This window comes from Bombus vancouverensis, chromosome 3, assembly GCF_051014615.1.
Source record: "Bombus vancouverensis nearcticus chromosome 3, iyBomVanc1_principal, whole genome shotgun sequence".
Lineage (NCBI taxonomy): Eukaryota > Metazoa > Arthropoda > Insecta > Hymenoptera > Apidae > Bombus > Bombus vancouverensis.
Window position 1 is genome coordinate 241755 of NC_134913.1, and position 17925 is coordinate 259679.

Below are 17925 nucleotides of genomic sequence, written 5' to 3' on the forward strand. Positions count from 1 at the left end.
TGTTTGAACTCCGTTTTTTTTTCTGTATGTGTATACAAATTTTGTACAGTTTGATAAAGCGAAATTAAATTATCATCCTTTTGTACTACTTCAAACATTGAGATTTTTCATCTTCAAGGTCGATCACACATAGTTTCAGATTGCGGAGTTGCAAGGGTAATTAATTTTGCAATCGGTTTTCCTTTGATATAGATGTGAATACAAATAGCCATTGATTGACAATATACCGAAGCAATTCTAGTTTAATTTGAAGTCATCGATCCTTTGATATTTTTGGAAGAATAGTAAAAGTACAGAGAAAACAAGAAAAAATGGCGTTAACTAAAAGATAGCTCCAATGTATCTCATAAATATTATCTATATATCATTTGTAAGATGTAAGTGACCAAGATATCGAATTATACAAAAATTGTATGTAATGATTAATACTTGAACGTTACTTACATTTATGTACATGAAAATTTGATCTTTTATTAACTAAGTTATTGATCGACAAAATGACTTCCTACATAATTCTCCGCCTGAACTGAAATGCATATTTTTTTTTACGCAAGCCTTATGTGTAGCTAGCAACGAGCAAACAGATTAATTACTTTACACACGGTCGTATCTTGTTTGCTGTAGGCGAGTTCTCTCGTGTAATCAACGAAGTGCTCAACTTTAAAGCGATAACAGAAGAACATTAGTGTATCGATAAAAATCATGCTTTTTTCAAAGAAATATATAACTCGTATTTTTTTTAAAGCAACCCTCATAACGTATTGAATAAAATAATCATACATTTTTTTTTGTTCAACATTTGTAAAATACGATATTATCAAGATCACCAAGGAGGTAATCTTCAATTCTTAATGAATATAATAAAAAACATAATTAATGATTGTTTGATGGTTTTATTATTATCTCTATAATACAAAAGCACAACATCGTGTCAACAGTTTATATAGTTCGTATGTTTCTGTAGGAATACACAAATAATAGTTCTCTATCACAACGTAATCTAAAGGGAAAACCCTAACTAAATGACAAAAATATCGGTAATAACTGGAACTAATGAATGTTAAAAGCAATCAGTATATTCCATACAAACTTCCATCAATACGATTCGTTCTTCATTCTCTCAACACACTAAGACCGCAATCTTTAAACGCTTATAAAACCATAAGCAATCGTGAAGTTTAGAATTCGCTAACTGGGCGTCTCTCAATCCAGTTTTTGATCTTGGGCAGAAGGAGGACCTTTTTCTCCAGCAGCTTCAGATTCTCGTAATTCTCGATCAGATCAGACTTGTACATAAAGTTCAAATAATCGAGCAGAGCAACGAATGTTAAATCAGCCCAAGAGAGAGTACCATCGTAGAAGTAGCCGTCATTTTCCTTCACTTGCTGGTCCAAACGTTCTAAAATGAACGGCAGCGTCTCTTCAGCAGCCTTGCGTTTTGCAGCTTTGACCTTCTCGTCCTCCTCATAGTGGAAGGCGGCAATTTCTGAAAATTTGTTTTCAGTTAAATACTATTCGCTAATGTTATACTAATTTGAATACAGTGTTGTGCGAAATTTAAATGATACTGAAGATAGAATTACAATCCTTTTTAATCCTTTGTCTTGTATTGTTGACATACGTGTATCGTTCGATTAAATCAAATATTAAATCGGATTTCAACTAATAAATACCTGAGCAGATATGTACTATCTGTTATCAAGATTCTCATAAGATTTATGCAAAACAGCACTGGATACTCACTATGACGAATATCATGAATAGTATCAACAGTGGCATCAATATGAAGATTTGCCCAGTCAGTCTTTCCAGCTAAGTCATATTGTTTGGCTAAGTAACGGCAAATAGCTGTAGACTGAGCAACCTTCCTTCTATCAGCTACGAGCATAGGAAGCAGGCCATAAGGAGTCACTAAAAACATACAACTAATAGAATCAAAGATTCTATCGAACAAACAGATTATGATGCTTCTTAAATATCTAGCTTCCTGTTATCTCTTTTGGAAAGATATAATTTAATTTATTGATAATTTATCAGCAAACAAAGGGCATTGTCTCCTTAACAATACCTATTGTTCTCCCACATATCTTAAAGAGCAATGGAGAGTAAACAATAATCTCTGTTATACTCTGCATAATTGTGTTCTACTTTATTTAGCTACTTTAGTTAAATTAGGAAAGATGAGATTTAAGAAACAGAACTTCTTTAAATTTTAAGCTTACAGGGCTTTATTTCTGGCCAGACGTCCTTTTTGATACGTTCAACTTCAAATGGAATACTAGCATAGCTGAAGAAGAACGGATTGGTTCTGCCAATGCCGTAACTGGGAAGTAAGTCAATTTATAGAGCGGCATCTTCCTGGAAGTATAATATATACAAAGTAAAAACAAAGAATCATTGATGACAAGAATTATATTATTACAAATTATGAAGTATAAGACAATTTAAGTAAAAAGCATCAACTACTAACTACTCGCATAGCTATTTGTATCTTTATATTTTAATATAGCTTAGATATAAAAAGAATATTATTTTTGGATGTAATAATGTATAAACTTGCGCCAAATATTATAACAAAATATTGCACTTTCTATTTAAGTAGGATAGACATATTACCGGCATTTATCTTTTTTCTATAGCAATGAAATTGTTTATAAAAAAGTTTATAAGAAAACTATCAATTAATGCAAACAACGCATATCAAAATATTAATTACATTCGCGCGATTCGTTATCTCTAGTATTAATTTAACCATATGGTTCTATACACCCAAGACCCTCTGACAGTAATTTAGTACCATTACTAGTCGTATGTACAATGTATGTTTGTATACAACTTTCGTAACTACAAAACATTCAGCAGTGATTACATATTCCTCCAAACATAAGAAACATTTTCTAATTGCATACTTAAATTTATCGATCAATTATGAACATATGACAACATTTATTTCTTTCAACTACTAATTTTCAAATCCTCTGCTGTTCCGTTAATTGAACGACGCGCCGACTTTTCGTACAAGTATCTTGTATCTTATCTGTATTATTTAGCTATCAATAAAGAAGAAACATTTTCTAATTGTATATTTAAATTTATCGATCAATTATGAACATGTAATAACATTTATTTCTTTCAACTACTAATTTTTAAATCATCTGCTGTTCGGTTAATTGAAGGATGTCGGCTTTCTGTAGAAGTATTTCATATTTATCATTTAATTATGAATAAGGAAAAAACATACAAAATATAGTTTTTAAACGGTTTATTATTTATAAAGAGAAACTTTGACTCAGGATATATATACTATATATATACTATTTACTTACAATTTTTTTTTTAAGACTTCAAAATCGAAACAAGCACAGGAAATTTCCAAGCCGGTTAACAGAAACTTGAATGAGACAAAAATAACCTTTAGATCTCTATATGTTCTTCTTCCCCCCTGTTGCTTCCACGTAACTCTTATCGTATTGGTGGAGCTGTGCTGATATGTGAAATTATGACTACATAAAAACATCCGGAAAGTCTCATTGAATGATTTTATAGTTTAAGGTTAATAAATTTCCATAAATTAAAGTTGAAAATTTATGAGAACATGTTTTCTGTAACAAAACTTAGTAAAAACAAACTAGTAAGGTTTATAGATTCTTTAATGATTATGTATGTATTCATAAACTAGTTCGATAAACATCGTTCGATAAAACGTCGAACAACACACAACATTGAAGCGCGAAATTTCAAACTCAATGAAAGATAAATAACAAATATTGCGAACAAATGATATTAAATTTACAATAATCTCATGTAAGAAAAATAAAAGGGATAAAAGTAGTACAGAAGATAGAAAAATCTATAAAACTGGTGGCTGGGAAATAGAAAATATATAAATTTATGTTATTAGAGTTTAGTACTTCTGTCGATCAATGTGTTACGACCGTTCGCGGAGAGACGCAGTCGCAGTAGCGAGAGGCGTAAATTCTCGCTACGATTCGGTGAATCGACGCCGCGAAGTAGTCGTTCCCCTGTTTCGGTTAAGATAAGAGGTGGTTAAATGAATATGACACAGTATAGTAAGTTATATTTCACCGTTTATTCCAACAACTTATAACGAAGGCAGTTACGCTGGTGCGTATGTACGAGATTTTTTTTTGTATTTATTTGTTGAAATTACAATCAATTCTCGCGTTGAGAATATGTACGAGATGAATGAGTGACTGATCTGTGGGTGTGTCCTACCCGGTGGAAGGATATTGACCGTTCGAAGGATGTGAAATCAGAACTGTCTTGGGAGACGATGCTGTCTCGGAGGAAAGCTAAGGATGGGTGTGTCTAGCGCACGGGACCATCGGATTTGTTGGTGACGATTTTAGTTAGGAGAGTGAAGGAAGTGGCTTCGTTGTTAATTGGTTAACGAAGGGTCTTAACCGCCCTCGAGAGAAAGTGGTTAGTGGGAGGAAAGTTGCAGCATACGTGAGAAAAACTAATTTTCCCTTGTCCAGTCGGGGTAGACAATAGTCTTTAGAAATTCTTCGGAAACAGACGTTTGTTTGGTTTGAAGGACCTTTTCTAGGAAATCTATGAGATTTATGGAAGGTACTTGAAACTATGGAGGATACGCTGCGAGTATCCGGTGACATCTGGTTGCCATATTGCTCGCGGTGCGACGTAACAAAATGGAATAGAAAGATTATACCACAGACGAAATTATACTTTATACTTTATTATACTTTGTACTTTATTATTACATTACATCAATTGACATCTTTGGCATTACAACGATTCGATACACATTTTAACTAAATATTTTGCAATGAAACACGTATTATTAAACAACATAATCATACTAAATTAATTTAATGTGACTATTTATTATTATTATATAATAACACAGTGATGAAAGAAATAAACTGGTCAAGTAATCTAAGGAACGATAATACGTATCTATGTCAGTGACAGTGAGAAAAATTCAGATATCTGTACTTAAGTGATTACACTTATAAGTATCATTATATATTATATAAATATGATATTTCGAATGGTATCATTTATCACTCATTAAACAAGAGTGTCATATCCAGAGAAATGATTTTACATATCTTAATCTTTGCTTTGATTACGATAGTAATAATTTCTATCAAACTTGATGGAGGAAGATACATGAATAATTATCTAAAAGCTGAAAATCTTGGCAAATTCATTTGTACATAAACTAACAGGAGTGAATTTTAAAGATACACTCTGCTCTCAACAATTAAAGCTGTCTTGTCGCAACAAAGTTTCAATCATTTTTTATGGACAACATGGCCCAGTTTGCACAAAGACTAAAAATTTTAACATTAAATTTGGATAAAAAATCTTACGGTAGAAGGAATGATATATCATTCATTTTCGCCAATAATCTGGTCGAATTTAGTCAAGTAAAATGGTATTGTTTCGTTCAAAAGTTGATTCTTCCTCGCTTTCTTCTTTTCAGGATTCTCCTCCATGCGATAGTAGCAGATAGCTGAAACCAACCGTTACGTTCATTTGTATTTTTCCCCCCAAACGAAGAGAAAATAAGTTGTGAAAGAAGGAGTAGCCTATCATAGTTCCTACAATTTCTTCATTCTCTTTGCTTTCTTCAATATTGCCTCAACAAGTTCCTGTGGTTCACGATACTTGAAATATATACAATGTTACCAGCGTGGAAATTGTCTTGGAAACTTGGAAAATCTTTCAAGAGGAACAACATTGCTAACTGAGATTCGAGAAAGGAAAGGTAAGTAAATCCTTGCTTCTACTTAGAGCTTTTTTATTTACTTCTGACGAGTAAAGTACTGTTATTAAAATTTGATTAAAAGTACCAAGAATGTCGAGATATAAACAACCATTTGTGGAAAGGTCAGGAGAAGCAGAATTATCGAATAAACGTTATATAACTCTTAGTGATTAAGTAAGAGAAGAGAAACGAGAAAAAAGTCTTTTATCTAGGTCTTAATAAAGTATACTATATTTATCTCCATATCAAGAATAACAACAAGATATAAACAGTCTTCTAGAAATTGAGTAAATATTACATAATTACATCTTGAGCAATATTTTGCGTCTTAGCTTTTGCTTAAACATTATGATAATCTTAAATATCTGTAAATTCTTCACAGACTCTTTGCATCTTCTATACAGGTATCTCATGATCATGTGATAACACACAGGAAGAAAAAATAGAGGAAAAAACAGCGTAAAAAGAAGTTGCGTAGGAGTATCGTCGCACTACATCATTCGACAATTGATGCACGTCATGGCGATCGTCACGGTTTAAAGCAGGCCATCAAAAACACGTTTGTTATCGTACGGAAAAATCTGCGACGTTCCAGCTGTTCAGGTGCATCGAATTGTGAATCATCGGCGGTACGAAGCAAGGCGAGGGGCGTAAATAGAGAAAGAAGAGAAGAGAAGGATTCGCATAAATGATAAAATATAATCGTTCGTTCCTCGTCGATGGCGGATGGATGGCTTTAATCGTGGACGATATCGATACGATTATATTTTATACATTTGAAACAAATATAAAAGACAAGCAAAAACCAGAGATACGATCGTTATGATATTATTCAATCGGTAGCCTATTTACCTCGTTTTTTGTTCTTCTCTGTCTAGTAATAATTTTTCGATTCGACTGGCGTGACGTTACGTTGGCGGTGTAAAAACACGATTTTAAACACCTGCGGATAGTTGCATGAGTTCCGAGCGATTCCATTCCCTTCGATTTATATTTATGCGATCAACGCGCGGATCGTTAACGCATTATGCAGACAGCAGATGTTACGTAATCACACATATCGTAATTGGAAATTAGTAACGTTATCGCGTAGCAGGATCTTCCTGTCTTTGATCATTGAGTAACACTTCGTTGTCCTCGCTCCTTCCGCGGATAACCAGCGTTTATCATATAGAGACAGGGATTTGCAAAGAATAAAAGTTGTAGAACGTTGAAAGGCGTTGAGAGAAACGTGATGTTATCCCGTTATTCGTTAACGCAACGCAGTTAAAAAAAATCCCGTAGGAAGATTACGATAATAGATAATCTGAGTCGAGTGTTTGTCGGGGGATCTAAAAGATTCTTTCGAGTTGAGCGTCTGAGATTGCAGAGAAGAAAATTTGGAAGCCATCGAATTCGTGATGTCGATAGAAATCTTCAGTTGGAATCGTTGTATCATAACGTAGTCTGCTTATTGTCGATAAGAATTTACTAAACTAAAAGTGACTACTAAAAGTTTCTATCCTCTAAATTCTATCTACGATTCTATAATCTAAAAACTGACTTTTGCAAACAAACTGTAACATTCGCTTAACGGAAAGACATACGTATCTTGTTTGTACTCGTCTTTTCACAATGAATTCTTGAACGTCTGTCTGTGTGGTGAGACAAATGCAAAGTGATCTCATCAGTCCTCAGTTCGCTGTGGAGTGCCGAAGCGTGCAGACGTGTCTCTAGTGCCCAGCGTAGTCCGAAAACAACACGTGTCGCCCAACCGTCGAAAGTGAACACAGCTAAGTGTCCCTGACCCTTTAGGGAGAAGATAATCCCACGCACCTAAGCCCAACCCGAATACTAGCCTCACAGCCTCACGACTAGTTGTTCATTCCGAATTAACTAGCTCGATGATGGCCCAACAACCGCGACCAGGCTCCCCGGAGCAGACTCGCAGCTACCCCGTGCTACCCCCCGCGTGGCAGAAGTGTAGCAGAACTCTCCGCACTAACGACGCTAATACTACAAAGAAAAGGAAAATAGAAACAGCAACGCAAATAAACACACACAACAGATTCGCCGTATTGGAATCCTCAAACGACGCCATGGAAATCGTAGAACCGCCACCAAACCAACACTCACAGAGAATCCCCCCTCCCCCACCAATATTTGTGGACGACGTCATTGACATACAGACAATGACCAGGTCCCTAGAGAGAGATATCAGCAAGGAGGAATATAACCTTAAGATAAGCAACAATAGAGTAAAAATACTGCCGACAAACCCAGAAGCTTACAGAAAACTCACCAAGACACTCAGGACCCCGAACGCCAACTTCCACACCTACCAACTCAAACAGGAAAGGCCTTTCCGGGTGGTCCTACGAAACATACACCACTCAGCAGACATAGACGAACTCAAATACGAACTCTCAAAACTCGGCCACGAAGTCATCAACGTAAGTAATATAAGGCATAGAGTCTCGAAAGACCCGTTATCCTTATTTTTCATAGATATAAAACAAAAGCCAAACAATAAGGAAATCTACAATATCAGTCGCCTAATGAACGCAATAGTAAAATTCGAACCACTGCTTGTGAAAAAAGAAATAGTGCAATGCAAAAGGTGCCAAAGGTACTGTCATACGCAGAAATACCGCAACCATACTTTCCGATGCGTTAAATGCGCAGGCACTCACTCCGCTGACCAGTGCGCCAAATCACCGGAAACTCCAGCGAAATGCATCCACTGCCAAGGGGACCACCCCGCCAACTACAAAGGCTGCCCAGCATATAAAACACTATACACGAACAGGTACCCTAAGCTCAGAGCAAAAGAGGTATCCAACCAAACACCCAGCCCGCCGAAATTCACGACTACCCCAACCCCCTCAACCAACCAAACACCCAGTCCTACCAAATTCATCTCCACCTCAACCTCCTATGAACAAGCAGTACAAGGCATCCAAAATAACCCGAACAGCCAAAGGAACCTTCCCCAAAACAGTGTCCCCAACCCACCTAACACAGACAACTCCTCAAGGCTTGAGAAGCTAATAGAGAAACAATCAGAGCAAATAAATCACTTGCTATCGCTACTAACACTCATCGTGGAAAAATTAGCACTCCCCGACTCAAAATAAAACCAAGGCGCATAGCACTCTGGAACGCCAACGGTCTAGCGCAACACAAACTTGAACTAGAACTCTTCTTAAAACACCAGCAAATCGACGTAATGCTCGTATCGGAAACCCACTTCACCGACAAGAGCTACCTGAAAATAAATGGTTACAAATTCTACCATACCCAACACTCCAGCGGAAAGGCCCACGGTGGCACCGGAATAATAATCAAAGCAAGTATTAAGCACTACGAACTTCCATCATTCCAGAAAGACTACCTACAAGCAACAAACGTAGCAATAGAAGACTGTCATGGCTCAATCACCACCTCAGCAGTATACTGCCCTCCCAGACACTCCATCGCCAAAAAAGACTTTGATAACTTCCTGGACACCCTGGGCAATAGATTCATAGTTGGAGGAGATTATAACGCTAAGCACATCCAATGGGGCAGCAGACTGGTTACAGCAACAGGCAAAAACCTCTTAAACAGCATAATAAACAACAACCTCAACTACCTCACCACATACGAACCCACATACTGGCCCACTGACACCAACAAAATACCCGACCTTCTCGACTTTTTCATAACTAAAAATATCCCATCAAGACACGTCCAGATCAACTCCTCGGCTGATCTCTCCTCTGATCATTCTCCCGTGATAGCAACAGTCAGCTCAACAATCATCGAGAATACACCTAACGGCTCCATTCACAACCAACACACCAACTGGCAGCTCTTCAGAGAAGTCTTTACACACTCAACCTCAGCCTTCACCCCACTAAAAACAAAGGAAGATATCGAAGCAGCCACGGAATACTTAAACACGAGCATAATAAACGCAATCCGCCTCTCCACACCGACAAAGCCGTCTAACAGCAAACAAGAATATCCCCAATACATACTAAAAAAAAATAGCAGAAAAACATAGACTAAGAAGAGTATGGCAGACCCATAGAACACCGGAGGACAAACGCAAACTTAACAACGCAACTAGGAAGCTATCCAGAACCTTAAAAATCTATAAAAACGACTGCTTCCACAAATACCTCGCCAGCTTGTCCCCCACAGCCGACGCCAACTACTCACTATGGAAGGCCTCCAGGAAACTCACACGCCCCCCACAAATAATCCCACCTATCCGCCGTCCGCAAGGTGGATGGGCGCGAAGCCCTACAGAAAAAGCCGACCTGTTCGCTAAACACTTGTCAAAAGTATTCAAACCCCATTCCCCCAAAGCCGCCGCGGACGTTACCGAATACCTGCACACCCCCTTCCAAATGTCCCCTCCTATCGAACCCTTTTCCTCTGCAGAGACTATAGAAACAATCAGTCGCCTAAACCCCAAGAAAGCAGCAGGACACGACCTAATAAGCAATAAAGCAATCAAGGAACTTCCCACAAAAGGGATAGCACTCATCACATCGATTTTTAATGCTATCCTTCGCCTGGAACACTATCCTAAGGCCTGGAAAATCTCATTGATTACCCTCATCCCTAAACCCGGTAAACCGATATACGAAACCTGCTCCTATCGCCCAATCAGTCTTTTACCTACACTGTCCAAACTATTCGAGAAGATGCTCACGAACCGACTCCTTCCAATCCTAGAGAACTTGAAAACACTCCCAGGTCACCAATTCGGCTTCCGAAAACATCATTCTACAGTAGAGCAAATCCACCGCTTAACTCATACGATCAGCCAAACACTTGAAAAGAAAAAATATTGCTCAGCGGTTTTCCTAGACATCCAACAGGCATTCGACAAAGTATGGCATGAAGGGCTACTATACAAGATTAAAAAGATCCTACCTCACCCCTACTACTCCATCCTAAAATCTTACCTAACCAATAGGCAATTCATGGTTAAATGCCTAGACGCCACTTCCGCAACATTCCCAATAGAAGCCGGCATACCCCAAGGTAGTGTCCTCGGACCCCTACTGTACACCATCTACACTGCCGACCTACCCATATCAAACGATATAACAATAGCGACATTTGCAGACGACACAGCGCTATTAGCTACCCACGCAGACCCGGTAATAGCCTCATCCACTCTCCAGCGAAGTCTCGACTCCATGGAAAAGTGGTTTCACAAATGGGGCTTCAAAGTCAACGAAAAGAAATCCTCACATGTAACCTTCACGCTCCGAAAACAAACCTGCCCCCAGGTCACCATCAACAATGCAACAATCCCTAGCAGGGACACAGTCCGATCCCTAGGCATGACCCTGGACAGGAGACTAACGTGGAAGACACACATCTCAGATAAAACGAAGCAACTAAAGGACAAACTAAAAAAACTCTATTGGCTCACAGGCCGACGCTCCAAACTAAACATACAGAATAAAATTACCCTCTACAAGGCCGTAATAAAACCTGTCTGGACCTACGGAATCCAACTATGGGGAACAGCAAGTAACTCCAACATCGAAATACTCCAACGCTTTCAATCGAAAACGCTAAGATCCCTAATTGACGCACCTTGGTATGTAACCAATGAAACAATACACCGCGACCTCAAGATAGCCACCGTCAAAGAGGAAATAGCAAAATATAGCGACAGATATAGCAAAAGAATCAACAAACACCGAAACCTCCTAATCACTGGACTACTCGATACGATGGACCAGATTCGCAGGCTGAAGAGGCACTACCCGCTAGACCTAAACGTTAGATTCATTTAATTATCCAAATTAAGCATTTGCACTTACTTATAATACTTATAAATTATACCTATCTATAATAAGTATTAACTTATTGTAAATAAACAGCCATGTCACTGCGCCACGCCAGAAAAATTACTGAAAATTCTCAACGCGAGAATTGATTGTAGTTTCAACAAATAAATAAAAAAAAAAAAAATCTCATCAGTTACTCACCTTGCTTCAAATCTCCAAGAGTATCGACGAGCACGTCGCATATCATCGCATCCCATTCGTTCTTTCCCATTAGATCGTACTTCCTCGCCAAGTATCGCGCCACAGCGTTACTCTGCGCTACCGGTTTCCCGTCTATCTCCAGCACAGGCAGCTTTTTATAAGGCATTGCTAAGAACAAACATGGCTCATATGAACACTGTGTAGAGGGAAACGATCGATAGGAAATCACAACACAGCTTCCGAGGCCGTTGCGTTCTTGTGAATAGATGAATCGAAATCATTTCGGTTTTAATCAACATGGCCTAGTAAAGAAATACAGAAATGTCTTCTTTCTCCTTTTTTTCTTTTCTTACGATTACGATGGACAGGGTATCGCGTGTTTTTGACTGTTGGGAAGAACCTAAAGTTTTTAAAATCAAGGATAAAAGATAATACCAGACACGGAAAAAATATTAGAAAATGTACACGGTTCTTGTAATGAAAATTGAAATGCAAGGAATATAAATCGAATGTCTATTGCGAACGTAATTTTGTGTTTTACACCGACAGGATTGATTTACAGACTTACGTTGATTTTTTGTTTCTCTATTTGCAAGCGACATGTAAGATTATATCGAAGACTATGCTGCGTAAAACTTTTATTATACCATTTACGATAGAAATGTCGCAACAGAAGATCGAATTTTATGTCTGCTTTGTTCTTTCGACTTTTTAGCTATGTTCTTGTTCATTTCCGAACTGATTTCAATTTTTTATCCTTTTTTTCCGACAAGTCCTAAAAAGTTTTTAAATTAACGAGAAGCGTAGAAGTATTTTTGTATTCCTATTTTAAGTCACCTATTTACGGTTTTCTCAAAATATTCGAAATGCTTCGATTCATTGAAAACAATAAAGATTGCAACACAAAAATTCGAGAATCGTAAGTGAATTAAGTTGGTATTCGATAAACACGATATTACGGAAGCAAAACTTAATGAAAAGTTCGACTTTATTCCGTATGAAATTTTACTTTAAGTAAGTTTAGCCTGCACGTGAAACGAAAGTTTTATATACAGAAAAGTTTGAGTAAATGGTAGATACCTGAGAGTTGAACGATGAAAGTAAAAATCGATTCTTCACGCTTACAATCCTTGTATTCAGGCCAGAGTTCTTCGGGGATCCTCTCGTCGGTATACTCGATGCCAGTATATGCAAATATGTACCGTATATGTTCGGCACGACCACGGGCATTGAAGTAGATTAGTTTGTAGGTAGGTTCGTCGCTCATTTTCCTTGCTCTGTCAACTTATCGAGAAAAATGTTACAATTAACTCGTGTAATTAACAGACTGTGTGCGTGTTTGTGTGTAGAGAGAACAATTTATTTATAGATGGAATAATTCGTATAATACGCAAAATAAATCATTTAGAAGGCTGGAATATGTGTTTTTGAAACAATTAATTATGTCGAAAAATATTTCAAACGAGATATAATTATGAAAAAAATAATAATTAAATGTATGTAAATGTAATAATTAAATGTAATTAGTTGTGAAGAAAATAATAATAAAAAATAAATAAATGTAAAAAAAGAATTAAATGTAATTAGTTTCTTTATACGCACGCGATATTATTGGCGATATATGAAGGTCAACTTTATTTTTTTAAATAGATATATTTATACGTATATTTATAGATATAAATACATATATTATATAGATATAATAGTATATATAATATATATAATAATATATATGTCGAGTCTGAATCTCCGAGTCCGAGCTCGAGGCGCCCTCCCGGGGAGGGCTCGCGGGAGGTAGCGGTTCTGCGTTGAAGTTCTCCATCGTCCGGTCGCGCGTGGGGTACCTTTATTGTCGATAGTTACACTAGTGACGAGGGCCTCAGGCTTGATAACGAATCCGCGGCCAACGGGAGGACTATCATATAAAAAGCAACAGGATACACGAAATAATATAATTCTGACTAGGACAACATAAACGCAAGAAGTGTTGATATTGAAAAAAATATTTAATTTTGTATATAAATATTTTCATATTTAAAAAAGTTTCCGGAAGCAGGAAGATTTGCAAACAAATAATATCATAAACCGAATGTTTCATGATCCTTTTCTAATTAGAGTGTGTGACAGCATGTGAGAACGTTTCTTAAAAATATGACTTATTGCAATTACTTAATCGCAATTATAAACGATTAAGACCTTCTCACAACGAGGCAATCTATCCAAAGTATAAAACTCGTTATACTTGATGAGAAAACAAATCTCTACTTAGGTTTCATTTCGTTTCATCGCGTTCATAAAAAGTGAATTTGTATGAACACATCGTGCAATTTAGTAATTAGGACCGTTGATCTCGCTGCAACATAGATGGATAGAAAAAAGCCATTTAAAATGATACAACGTCGGGAAGACAATTATGAAAATTATAAATGGAACACAAGATAAAATTGTTTAAGATTAATTCTTCTTTTTTTTTTTTTTAATCGCGAGTGTTTGCAAACGAAGTTTCAATCTGTTCACAATGATAGCAATGAGAGGAGGATGTCTATGAAAGTTGTAAATGCGATATTGAATAACATTTCTGCGAGTGGGTTTGTTTTTCGTTACAAATGTTTTTTAAACGAATCTGCAATCTGTTGGAAACAACGGAACAGTAACGGGACGACTGATAGGGAAATAAAAAAGATCGCGTTTTATTTGAACAGACAAATCTTTGAAATCTATTCGAAAGTCTATTTGAAATGGTACGAGCTCGAAAAGAACGGTGAATACTATAGAAGAGGGATTAATTAAAATTCTTATTAATCTGTACGCTTTGTATATTAAATACCTTGATCGATGCCAAGATAACAAATTATTATACAAAACAGTGAAGTATCCACGTCTGACATTAATATTGAGTATTACCATTACTGTAATTTAATTTTTAACCGATCCTGAAAATTCCTTAGAACGTAAAAAGTATAAAATGTTACTGTGCATTTCAAGATTAAATGCACTGTAATTTAGAAACAGTTATGAAGCGGAAACAAATAATTTATTCAGAATAAGAATTCTACGTAATCATGTTAAAAAAGAAACGTACTTATAACGCGTTTAAACTCCAAATATGTAAAGACAATAAGGGAAAAAAATTAAACGAAGAATCGTATTTTTTGTAAATTCACACAAGATTTTATCTAAAAAAAAATTAAGATTTTTTGAAGAACGTACAAGACGGAACACGAACAATAAAAAAAGGGATGTTAAATACAAAAAATAGATTGAAATTTAGATTATGAAATATAAAAAAAATGATATTGCATAATTTACAATTATTTTCGATAGCTTACGTCAGTATGTTGGAGTGTAAACTATAAAATATTCAAAAACTGATACCATTCAGACATAATTTAGAAAAACAATAAATTGCGGAAACCGATAGTTAAAACTCGATACGATCGATACTCCAAAGCTCTAATCCTAATAATTACTCAGCAATAATAACCGATAATTCATGTTGATTAATGTTTGAACTCCGTTTTTTTTTCTGTATGTGTATACAAATTTTGTACAGTTTGATAAAGCGAAATTAAATTATCATCCTTTTGTACTACTTCAAACATTGAGATTTTTCATCTTCAAGGTCGATCACACATAGTTTCAGATTGCGGAGTTGCAAGGGTAATTAATTTTGCAATCGGTTTTCCTTTGATATAGATGTGAATACAAATAGCCATTGATTGACAATATACCGAAGCAATTCTAGTTTAATTTGAAGTCATCGATCCTTTGATATTTTTGGAAGAATAGTAAAAGTACAGAGAAAACAAGAAAAAATGGCGTTAACTAAAAGATAGCTCCAATGTATCTCATAAATATTATCTATATATCATTTGTAAGATGTAAGTGACCAAGATATCGAATTATACAAAAATTGTATGTAATGATTAATACTTGAACGTTACTTACATTTATGTACATGAAAATTTGATCTTTTATTAACTAAGTTATTGATCGACAAAATGACTTCCTACATAATTCTCCGCCTGAACTGAAATGCATATTTTTTTTTACGCAAGCCTTATGTGTAGCTAGCAACGAGCAAACAGATTAATTACTTTACACACGGTCGTATCTTGTTTGCTGTAGGCGAGTTCTCTCGTGTAATCAACGAAGTGCTCAACTTTAAAGCGATAACAGAAGAACATTATTGTATCGATAAAAATCATGCTTTTTTCAAAGAAATATATAACTCGTATTTTTTTTAAAGCAACCCTCATAACGTATTGAATAAAATAATCATACATTTTTTTTGTTCAACATTTGTAAAATACGATATTATCAAGATCACCAAGGAGGTAATCTTCAATTCTTAATGAATATAATAAAAAACATAATTAATGATTGTTTGATGGTTTTATTATTATCTCTATAATACAAAAGCACAACATCGTGTCAACAGTTTATATAGTTCGTATGTTTCTGTAGGAATACACAAATAATAGTTCTCTATCACAACGTAATCTAAAGGGAAAACCCTAACTAAATGACAAAAATATCGGTAATAACTGGAACTAATGAATGTTAAAAGCAATCAGTATATTCCATACAAACTTCCATCAATACGATTCGTTCTTCATTCTCTCAACACACTAAGACCGCAATCTTTAAACGCTTATAAAACCATAAGCAATCGTGAAGTTTAGAATTCGCTAACTGGGCGTCTCTCAATCCAGTTTTTGATCTTGGGCAGAAGGAGGACCTTTTTCTCCAGCAGCTTCAGATTCTCGTAATTCTCGATCAGATCAGACTTGTACATAAAGTTCAAATAATCGAGCAGAGCAACGAATGTTAAATCAGCCCAAGAGAGAGTACCATCGTAGAAGTAGCCGTCATTTTCCTTCACTTGCTGGTCCAAACGTTCTAAAATGAACGGCAGCGTCTCTTCAGCAGCCTTGCGTTTTGCAGCTTTGACCTTCTCGTCCTCCTCATAGTGGAAGGCGGCAATTTCTGAAAATTTGTTTTCAGTTAAATACTATTCGCTAATGTTATACTAATTTGAATACAGTGTTGTGCGAAATTTAAATGATACTGAAGATAGAATTACAATCCTTTTTAATCCTTTGTCTTGTATTGTTGACATACGTGTATCGTTCGATTAAATCAAATATTAAATCGGATTTCAACTAATAAATACCTGAGCAGATATGTACTATCTGTTATCAAGATTCTCATAAGATTTATGCAAAACAGCACTGGATACTCACTATGACGAATATCATGAATAGTATCAACAGTGGCATCAATATGAAGATTTGCCCAGTCAGTCTTTCCAGCTAAGTCATATTGTTTGGCTAAGTAACGGCAAATAGCTGTAGACTGAGCAACCTTCCTTCTATCAGCTACGAGCATAGGAAGCAGGCCATAAGGAGTCACTAAAAACATACAACTAATAGAATCAAAGATTCTATCGAACAAACAGATTATGATGCTTCTTAAATATCTAGCTTCCTGTTATCTGTTTTGGAAAGATATAATTTAATTTATTGATAATTTATCAGCAAACAAAGGGCATTGTCTCCTTAACAATACCTATTGTTCTCCCACATATCTTAAAGAGCAATGGAGAGTAAACAATAATCTCTGTTATACTCTGCATAATTGTGTTCTACTTTATTTAGCTACTTTAGTTAAATTAGGAAAGATGAGATTTAAGAAACAGAACTTCTTTAAATTTTAAGCTTACAGGGCTTTATTTCTGGCCAGACGTCCTTTTTGATACGTTCAACTTCAAATGGAATACTAGCATAGCTGAAGAAGAACGGATTGGTTCTGCCAATGCCGTAACTGGGAAGTAAGTCAATTTATAGAGCGGCATATTCCTGGAAGTATAATATATACAAAGTAAAAACAAAGAATCATTGATGACAAGAATTATATTATTACAAATTATGAAGTATAAGACAATTTAAGTAAAAAGCATCAACTACTAACTACTCGCATAGCTATTTGTATCTTTATATTTTAATATAGCTTAGATATAAAAAGAATATTATTTTTGGATGTAATAATGTATAAACTTGCGCCAAATATTATAACAAAATATTGCACTTTCTATTTAAGTAGGATAGACATATTACCGGCATTTATCTTTTTTCTATAGCAATGAAATTGTTTATAAAAAAGTTTATAAGAAAACTATCAATT

At 35.7% G+C, this 17925-nt stretch overlaps 1 long non-coding RNA gene and 2 pseudogenes across 2 annotated transcripts; 1 reads left to right on the top strand and 2 right to left on the bottom strand.

Moving 5' to 3' along the window:
• Positions 1 to 873: 873 nt before the first annotated feature.
• Positions 874 to 2565, bottom strand: LOC143302481 (glutathione S-transferase-like; annotated as a pseudogene).
• Positions 2566 to 4027: 1462 nt separating this feature from the next.
• Positions 4028 to 6568, top strand: LOC143302438 (uncharacterized). The gene is made up of 2 exons (XR_013057946.1): positions 4028 to 6045; positions 6163 to 6568. It is a non-coding gene; the product is annotated as an uncharacterized LOC143302438 (long non-coding RNA).
• A 9547-nt stretch (positions 6569 to 16115) lies between these two features.
• LOC143302482 (glutathione S-transferase-like) lies at positions 16116 to 17596 on the bottom strand (annotated as a pseudogene). The gene is made up of 3 exons (XR_013058031.1): positions 17465 to 17596; positions 16986 to 17153; positions 16116 to 16728 (listed from the first exon to the last, which is right to left on the bottom strand). The product of XR_013058031.1 is annotated as a glutathione S-transferase-like (transcript).
• Between the last annotated feature and the right edge of the window lie 329 nt (positions 17597 to 17925).